Source organism: Leptonychotes weddellii, chromosome 7, assembly GCF_054177405.1.
Source record: "Leptonychotes weddellii isolate Sample4059 chromosome 7, ASM5417740v2, whole genome shotgun sequence".
NCBI lineage: Eukaryota > Metazoa > Chordata > Mammalia > Carnivora > Phocidae > Leptonychotes > Leptonychotes weddellii.
The window spans coordinates 14,705,781-14,714,995 of record NC_138375.1 but is presented as its reverse complement, the minus strand read 5'-3'; the positions used below and the strand labels follow the sequence as shown (position 1 = coordinate 14,714,995).

The 9,215-nt window shown below is 33.4% G+C and overlaps 1 pseudogene; it reads left to right on the top strand.

Moving 5' to 3' along the window:
• The first annotated feature begins 1,293 nt into the window (after positions 1-1,293).
• Positions 1,294-2,242, top strand: LOC102730679 (F-actin-capping protein subunit alpha-1 pseudogene; annotated as a pseudogene).
• Positions 2,243-9,215: the final 6,973 nt, after the last annotated feature.

Genomic DNA, 9,215 nt, shown 5'->3' with positions numbered 1-9,215 from the left:
TAATGATAATTTTCTAATAATAAAATCATGTGAATTACCAATGGGGATTGTTAAAAAGAGTTTTTTGTCTTTATGTGTGTGGTTCATAATTACAACAATACAAAAAAATCATTCTTCAAGAATAGTACAAGAAGCTATGGTTCCATCTCATTATTTTTTAAAATATGGTTATATAATAATTTTAAAGACAATTACAGGACACTTTTTGGGTTAAGAAACATTAAAAGCATTTAAGAGCATTTAAACATAAATGACTTTAAAATATTTAAAACATATAAAATTTCAGTTTTGCTATTTTCAAAAATATTCATTTATTTAATTTTTTAAAATAAGTTTTAAGATAATATATTAATTCAAAAAAAAAGATAATATATTGATTCTAATTCTTGAAACAGACTGTAACAATACATGATATTTATCATTTTGTCATCATCCTATGAGATAATTCATAATATTTTATGAAGTTCAGATTAGAATTCAGGAATATAAAAAAATTAAAGCAACATGACATAAAATATAGTAAATACAGAAGATTAGGACAATAAAAATATGAAATACATTATAAAACTGGAGTGTTAATTTTTTTGTTTTCCTCTTTGCCCTAACTTGAACTAGCTTCATCAAGACTTTTAGATTTAGATTGATTTTAAGTCCATTCACAATATAGGAGATGCTATGCCTGTTTCTTTGAAATGGTTGTACCATTTAATTGCAGTTTTGTCTGAAAATAGTATCTTATAAAAATTTTATTTTCACTAAAGGAATTCGTACTTGGGATTGCTTCGCTCCAAATATTGCCTTTGTTATTCAGGGGCTCTTTATAGGCTTTTTCCCTCTCTCTGGATACAATTGTCAAATATATGGAACTAATCAGTCAATCATCTTCTCTCTCTTTCTCTCTCTCTCACACACACACACACACAATGGTTCAAACATGGGCAGAAATATATTCATGAGATTTCAGGAGAATGAGTAAAATTATAGTTAAAGAGAATGAGAATGATGAGCAACTGAACACAAATATAATAATAGATTTTTATAAAAGCCATTGGAGCAAATAAAATCAGGATTATTTTTGAGGAATATGTCTCCTCTCCTGAAATCTGTTACAGAACTTCACTGCAAATACTAATACTCAACTTAATATTTTTCACTTATCCTTAAGTCCTTCAAGCATTTAGTAAATATTCAAGAAGACTTCTGCTAAGTCATCTGTAAAGTTTATTTGAATTTAAGTAAATTCTGCCATGCCAGAACTATCTTTAACTCATCTATCCTCAGAATGGAGCACATTCTGGGGCAAGTAATAGATATTTAGTTAAATGTGTCTCTAATTAACTATTGACACATATGCTATACAATGAGGATAACATCTTTAATCAAGGATAAGCAGGCATTCTAAAAGTGAGAAATTCAAGAGCAGCCCAATACCACCAATTTGGAAAATCTGGTGTCAGATGAGTGAATTCATCACTCATGCACCCCCAGAGGAATTTAAAGACGTGTTCAAGGATGTCTGGCTGCTACTTAATAATGACAGTCTCCTCAGGGAAGGGGCAGCACATATGTTTGCCCGTTCATGCCTGGGAAGATAGAAGGATACGAAGATCAGGTCTTAATTACAGAGCACAGTGACCTGGGTAATAGCAGATTTTTAGATCCAAGAAACAATATTTCCTTTAAGTTTGATCACTTACAGAAAGAAGCCAGTGACATCCACCCAGCCAGAGGACATAGATGGAGGTACGAACTTTTACAGAGAATCCTGTGATGATTTTAAAAGGGTCTATGTGAAAGATCATCATTTCAATGACTTCTGTACTCTTTATGCTAAAACTATAGATGGCAAAAGACCACTGTTGCATGTATCAAAGCCACTAGTTTTCAGCCTAAAAGCTTCTGGAATGGTCGTTGGAGATCAGAATGGAAGCTCACCATCACACCATCTACAGCCCAGGTTGTTGGAATACTCAAGATTCAGGTTCACTAGTATGAAGATGGCAATGTTCAGTTGGTTAGTCGTGAAGACATATAGGACTCAGTAACTGTTTTGAAGGAAGTCCAAACTGCCAAGGAGTTTATTAAAATCATAGAGCATGCAAAAAATGAGTAGCAGGCAGCAATTAGTGACAAACATCACACAACATCAGACACCACATTCAACGCCTTGTGCCATCAGTTGCCAGTTACCCACACCAAAATCGACTGAAACAAGATTGGTAAAGAAATGCAGAATGCTTAAAGGCTGAATGTAAGGATTCTTCAGTATGTAGGAAGAAAGGATTCAATATGTGGTCATGCGATAAATTAGTGATTTATAAACAAGAGTGACATTTTGCTAGGGCTTTAGTTAACAGGTTTTCTAGCCCTCACAGAATACTGTTGAACCTATAGCATCATTTTGATTCTCTTGTACTCTCTGCCTTGTAATTTTTGTTTTCACTATATCTACTTGTAATTTTTTTTTAATTCTGCCATATTTAGTGATGAAGAGAGTGATGTATCCTGGAGTCATTTTCCTGTTTAGATCATTTTCCTAGCCATGAAGCCCTGTTACTGATATAGACAGGTAATGTGCTCCATATTTTTCTACCCCTGTCCTTCAAAGCGCTTCTGGTACTTCAGTGATTTTTACTGATCCACCAACAACTAAAGAGGCTACGCTATAAACTAGCTGAGTAGAAGACACATTCATCCTTCTCCTTCCAATTGCTTTGATCATCATTTATAACATCTCATAACTGGGGGCACCTTGGTGACTCAGTCGGTTAAGCGTCTGACTCTTGATTTCATCTCAGGTCATGATCTCAGGGTTGTGAAAAGGAGCCCCGTGTCAGGCTCTGTGCTGGGTGGCTTGGAGCCTGCTTAACATTCTCTCTCCCTCTCCCTCCACCCCTCCCCTTAAGTCTGTGCCTTTTCTCTCTCTCTCTCACTCCCTCTCTCTCTCTCAAAAAGAAAAAAATGTAAACATCTCATAATTGTAGTTTTTAAAAGTTTGGAATTGGGCTTTTCAGGTCCCATTGTGGGGGCAAAGGAAGTTGTCTGGAAATTCCATTATAACAAACTTCTCTGGGGAAGTTGTATTTTAATCCAGAGTCTTCAGCCACTGTCCCTGCACATAAATGTGTTGGCTTTCTCCTCTTCCCTTGTTGTCTCCTTCCCATCTAGTACCATTGTAGTTGTAGACATAGGTCTGCATTTTTAGACAAGTTTTACTCATTTATTATTATTTTTTATTACTCATGAACTACTGACATACTAGGGATGTAGTAGAGTATAAAATTTGAAAAATGCAGATGTTGAAGGAATAATAGGTATCTTGTGCTTTAATACTTTGTGGTGGGATTGTACTACAAGCAAATGAATCAAACAACTATGTAAATCACAGACAAAAACTGAAGATGAACCAAAGTGCAAAGGATATATTCCAGGCAGTATCTTTCTACTGTAACCTGCTATTTAAGGGAATACTAGTGATTTGTTCTAAATAGGATGCACAACTTATCCCAAATTACTCTTCCTCAGTCCTGTCTGCCAAGAACTCAAATGTAACCCTGACACAGCAGCTCTCCCCAGGTGTATTGGCAGGTATATGCGTGATCTCCCAGAATACACAGGTGACAGAGATATGATATGACAACTGCTAATGGTAGATTCATTTCTATTGTTTACACTTCTATGGCCAGGCCTTAATGGAGGGTCAGTTTTTCAAAAAACAGGTGGTGTCGCCCTATTTGCCTCCAGATACATGTCAAAAAAGAAGGGGGTTTTTGTTTCAGCTTTCTCTTTCCTCAGCAATACAGTCAAGCAAGTTTGTTTCCAAGTGACCCATTGAGCGACAAAAGCATTTTTGTTTATTTCAAATAAAATATGTTTGCATTAAAAAAATAAAAGTAAGAAATGCATTTAACAAGTCACATTTACAAAGAACAAATAATGGAGAACATTCCTTTCAAATATTTCTAATGTGCTTCCCATTTTCATTGACCTTGATTTTTCCTAAAACAACTTCTCCCTAGTTAATTCACTTATCTAGGATAGATTTAAATTACATGTCAAAAACTCTTTATTCCTCAAATCACTTTTGGTTCAAAGGATGTAAAGGTAGTTAAATTTTGAACAAATTCATTGATGTATTACATTTTCCTTTCACTGGGGAAGAAATCAGGAGGAAGAAAGGCAGGTGTAATTGAAAGAATGGAACACATGAGGCTTGCATTGTGTTCATAAAGTCATCAACAAGAAGAGACATGAAGAACAAGGTTCTTACTTCTTAGCTCAATTTAGATGAAAACTTTGTATGGAAATAGTTAAGTGATTTCTACTTACTTTTTTGTGATATTTAAATTTAATGTTATCAAAGAATCACATCTAAACAAAATTCTTATGCATTATCTCCGTACTCTTTAAGAATGATTCTTCTCTCAGGCTAGTTTACTCAAATCTAACTAGTTTATTTTATCTGCCAGGATGCAGAGCTGATACCAGAAGAAGAAAAACTTTTCTCCTCAGTAACCATTTAAGAAACACTGGAAAATTAGAAAGGTATTTTGGAAATTAGCTCTTATTCAAATAAGAAAAAAAAAATCTATTCTATACTGAAAGGAATTATTGGTATTTTCTTCTAATTAGAAGGGTTTTTTTAAGCTAAAGGTCCTCAAAAAGTAATAAAGACATGCTGCAATCCAGCCAGGGTTTAAAAGTTATCTCCTCCACTCAATACTTGTGCAACCATCTATATATTCATTAACATTTTGGACCTTGGAAGGAGGAAATAGTTATTATACTGTTGGGTTATTCATCCATATGAGTGACTCCATTAGTATTTTTCAATAAATGTGACTTTTATTATCATCAGTAACTAAGTATTGGGTACATAATAAACCTTTCATAAATAGTACAAATGAATTAACCACTACCAATGTCTCACATTAATGTAATATGGTATATTTCACACATATTAAAATAAAGCTCCATACTTAAAAAGGTGATTTTCTTAGAAGATCAGACATATATAAGATATGCATTTTAAATTTATTTCATGGAATATAGTATGTTTGCACAGCAATATATTTAGCTGAGAAAACTATTCCTTGTTCTCAATATATTTTCTGCTTTGTAATTGCTGATCTTTATACTCATCTCATGCTTTTCACTCAATATCAGCTTCCTCTACCGGGATGATTGCTAATCAGTCTCCACCTAAATGCACATTTGCTGTTGAGAGGTCAGGCAAGATGGGGACTTAGAAATCTCCATTGGATTGGCAAAATGTATTCCACGGTGATTTCTATATGAACAGATATGGAGACACACAAAAACAGGATTAAAGTTGCTTAAAAAGTGCATGAGGAAAAATATTAAAAGTTTTATAGAAAAAATAATGTATCTTCAACAAGCAAGAGGGAATAAAAACAGAGGATGGAGGCAGTTTTAGATTGAAAGGGACATAAGAGACATAATACATATAAATGTGAACATTGATTCTGTTTCAAATAAGTTACAAAATGTCATTTTTTGAGATAAGGGGGGAAATTTGAAAATGGACATGATATTAGATGATACAAAATTGCTAATTTCCATGTCATGATGTATAGAAAGGACACTGTGGTCATGCAAGAAAAGTTCCATAATTTTATAAGATGCTAATAAAAGTATATAGGGTAAAGTGATATAAAGTCAAGAATTTTCTTTAAAACACCAAAGGAATGTGAATAGATGAAACAATGTTGTAAAATCTTTATAACAATTGAATCTAAGTAAATATAGAAAATTATTCTTTCTTCTTTTATATAATCCCTTAAAATAAAATTTAATTTAGAAACATTTTTAAAAGAAGTAATCTTATCCTATGTTTCCAGCACAAGGCTGGAATATATACATGACCATCCTCCTGCTGAAAAGTATTAAAAACACTGTATAAAATTTAAAATAAATAAATAAATAAAAGTAAACAAACTTTGTAATTTCATTAAGGACTTAGCAAGGAAATAAAGAATTCTGAGACCAAAAACTAATTTAAAAGCAAGAAAGAAGAGAGGTAAACAGCATTTTACTAGAACAAGCTACTTGCCCTGAGGACATTGTAAAATGAAACCTAAGGAAATTGAACTTTATTTTTTATGTATTTCTGGGACTGGCTCAAGGTGGTAAGCCTTTTAGTAGAACTTCTAAATACAGTTGGGACTTCAAATGACTATAACTTCAGGGTAAGTGTGCGCTAAATACCGGGTCACTTTCTCTCACCCCATGCTAGATTAAAAAAAAAAAAAAATTTCCTCAAAATGAAGAGCTAGGTGGGAAGAAAAAACTTTCCCTGAAAATTAATAAATGATAAGTTAGCTTTAATAGTTCTTCATGCTGAATTCAGATAATCTGGTTGAAAAAATAATAATCAGATCCAAAGTAAATACAAGTCATTTGAAGGAAGTCTGCATGCTCAAAGAATTTGCATGAATAAAGGTCCATGGAAAATAAGCTCACAGTTAAAGATCACAAAACATACAGGGAAATAAGACAAGTGAGGGACAGTAGAAACAGCGGAACATTGAATAACACTCAAAACAGAGGCTTGAAATTGAATTTTTAAAACTGAATATGAATTAAGAATTTTTCCTATTTATAAGTAACAAAAAGTAATTAAAACATAAATGCATTACAATTAAGTATTACAGAAGACTCTTACATTGCTTGCCCCAATATTTCATACCTCCCAGTATACAGGCTTTGTTGAGCCATCTCCCACACTGACTCCGAGTTTGACAATTTTTCCTGCTTTGGTCAATGGAAAATTAGCAAGCATAAATAGGTGTATATATGATAAGCACTGGCACATTGGGGTATGTTCTCTAGAAATGTTCCCTCTTAGAAATCAGCCTCTATGCTACAAAAAGTCTTAGGAAATACTCCTAAATTAAGAGAGAAAACAGAGCCAGGGTGTTTGAAAGACCATGATGGATGTTCTAGCACCAGCCAAGCATCTAGCTGAGTGTAATCATGTAGATGACCTTAACTATGGTGACACTGAGCCCATTCGACCCATAGAATCACAAAAATTAATAAATCAATATTCTTTTACAGCAGTAGTAGATAAACTTTTTCTGTAAAGGTAGTAAATATTTTAGGCTTTGTGGGTCATACAATCTCTGTTCCAATAACTCAGTTCTATCCTGTAACACACAAGCAGCCATGGACAGTATGTAAATAAGTGAACATGGCTCTGTTTCAATAAAACTCTATTCGTGGGCATGGGAAGTTGAATGTTACATCATTTTCACATGTCACAAAATATTTATAACCATTTAATAATAAAGCGCCTTTCTAGGCTCAGAGGTATACCAAAACAGGTAGCCAATGCTCCTCATTTGGCTTTCAGGCTATAGTTTTCTGATCCCTGTTGTAAGCAACTAAATTTTGTATTGAGTTGGTACACATCAATAGATAACTGAAACAAAAATTGTTACTGGAAGTTGGCTCCTGCTATAAAGAACTTCGCTTGTTACATCTTAGGTACATTAACCCTTTAGTCTAATGTCACTTCTGTTTGGCCTTTTTTTTTTTTTTCCATTTCCATCATACAGTTCATGGTTTCACCTTCTTTCCTAAGATATGAACCTAATTTATTTAAATATTTTTGTCACATGATTGAGGCAAAACAAATAAGATTATTTTACATATTATATACAAGTTATACTTTCATATCCATGTGAAATATTTTGTGTGAGAGAAGCTGTGTTCAGTGGGAAATTAGCAAGCATAAATAGGTAAATATATGATAAGCACTTGCATATTGGGGTATGTATAATTTTAATTATAGAGCAAGGCATAATTTTACCCACCAATAAAAAAAAAAGATAGTTGATTTATAGGTCCAACCAATTCTACCATCTTCCTGTTTTCCTAAGAAAGCTGTTGGTTCATTTTTCCATCCTAGGTAGAATTTTTCTTGGCTTAAACTTTGAGCTATAGAATCAGGCTCAGACAGATACTGTGCTATGCCCTTGGTCGTAGCCATAAAAATGCAACATCATACTCTGACCTTATTAGTCGAACAGTCTATTTTTGTAGAAATAACCAAGGATTTATTTCTAACTGAAGAGGAATAAAATATTTCTGTTTGAACTCTATAGGCCATATCTAAAATGATAGTTTTCTTTCCATTTTGAGATACCAATTTTTCTTTGAAAGATACCCGTGTTTGGTTTGTTCGGATGGACTTTTTCTATCATGTCATTCAGATTTCAGTTCTTTGATAGCAGAGCTAAAGGATTTTGTTTTCTGGTGTCTCATCTATAATGGGCTCTACATATCTATGAAACCCTTACTGAAGAGTCTCTATTTTGAAGTTATTTTTATCTTTAATACAATAGGTACAGTTTAAGGATTAATCTCCAGAGCTTTTATTATGTTTTTAAATGTGTCTTCTTGTATAAACTGTAAAACAGAACACTTCGGTTGAAGAGGAGACTTCTTTCTTCTCTTTTAAGGTGTTTCCTTAATCAATTGTAACTTGAAGCTTTGGTGGCAAGTTTAAAAGGATGTACAAGTGTCAAACTTATCTCCCATGCTATTTTTAGGTTTGCTGATAAACATAGGTTTAGGGTTATGTTGATAAAACATGTGCATTTATTATTTCTCTATATTTTTTAAAGTAGGCATTTCATGGGAAGAACATAAATAATTTTAGTTGTCTGTACCAGGGGTTCTGTACAAGTGGTAAGTGAAATAGCGATGTATTGTGTGACTATCAGATTGAAATAAGATTCTTGTTGAGAGGTCAGAATTCAATTGTAATGTAGCTGCCGTATGGACAAAAGGCAGGGGAAGTGATTTGAGTTATAAGTAGGTTTGCCCTGACCGTAACCAAGTTTTAGGAATTAGAGGCAAAGGGAAGTCAGATTCCTCAGAATATAACAAATAGCTTGGCAGTTAATAGGATTTGTGCTTAAAGTCCATTAAACCTATCTCTATTACCCCATGCTCTTCAATCTCTTTAGGTAGAATTAACTTCCTCCACTAACTTGGTTGTCAGAAGAAACACTCCTGAGGGATTTTACCTTGATTGATGGGGAACTTTGTTTCATGATAACTTTGGTTATAGCACAAGAGAATGAAATAATAAAATTACTGGCAGTTACTGTTAGCTGATTCCACATGGACAGAATCCGGAAAAACGTATAAAAAACTTCTTTCTATTGGTGTGAATTACATTTTCT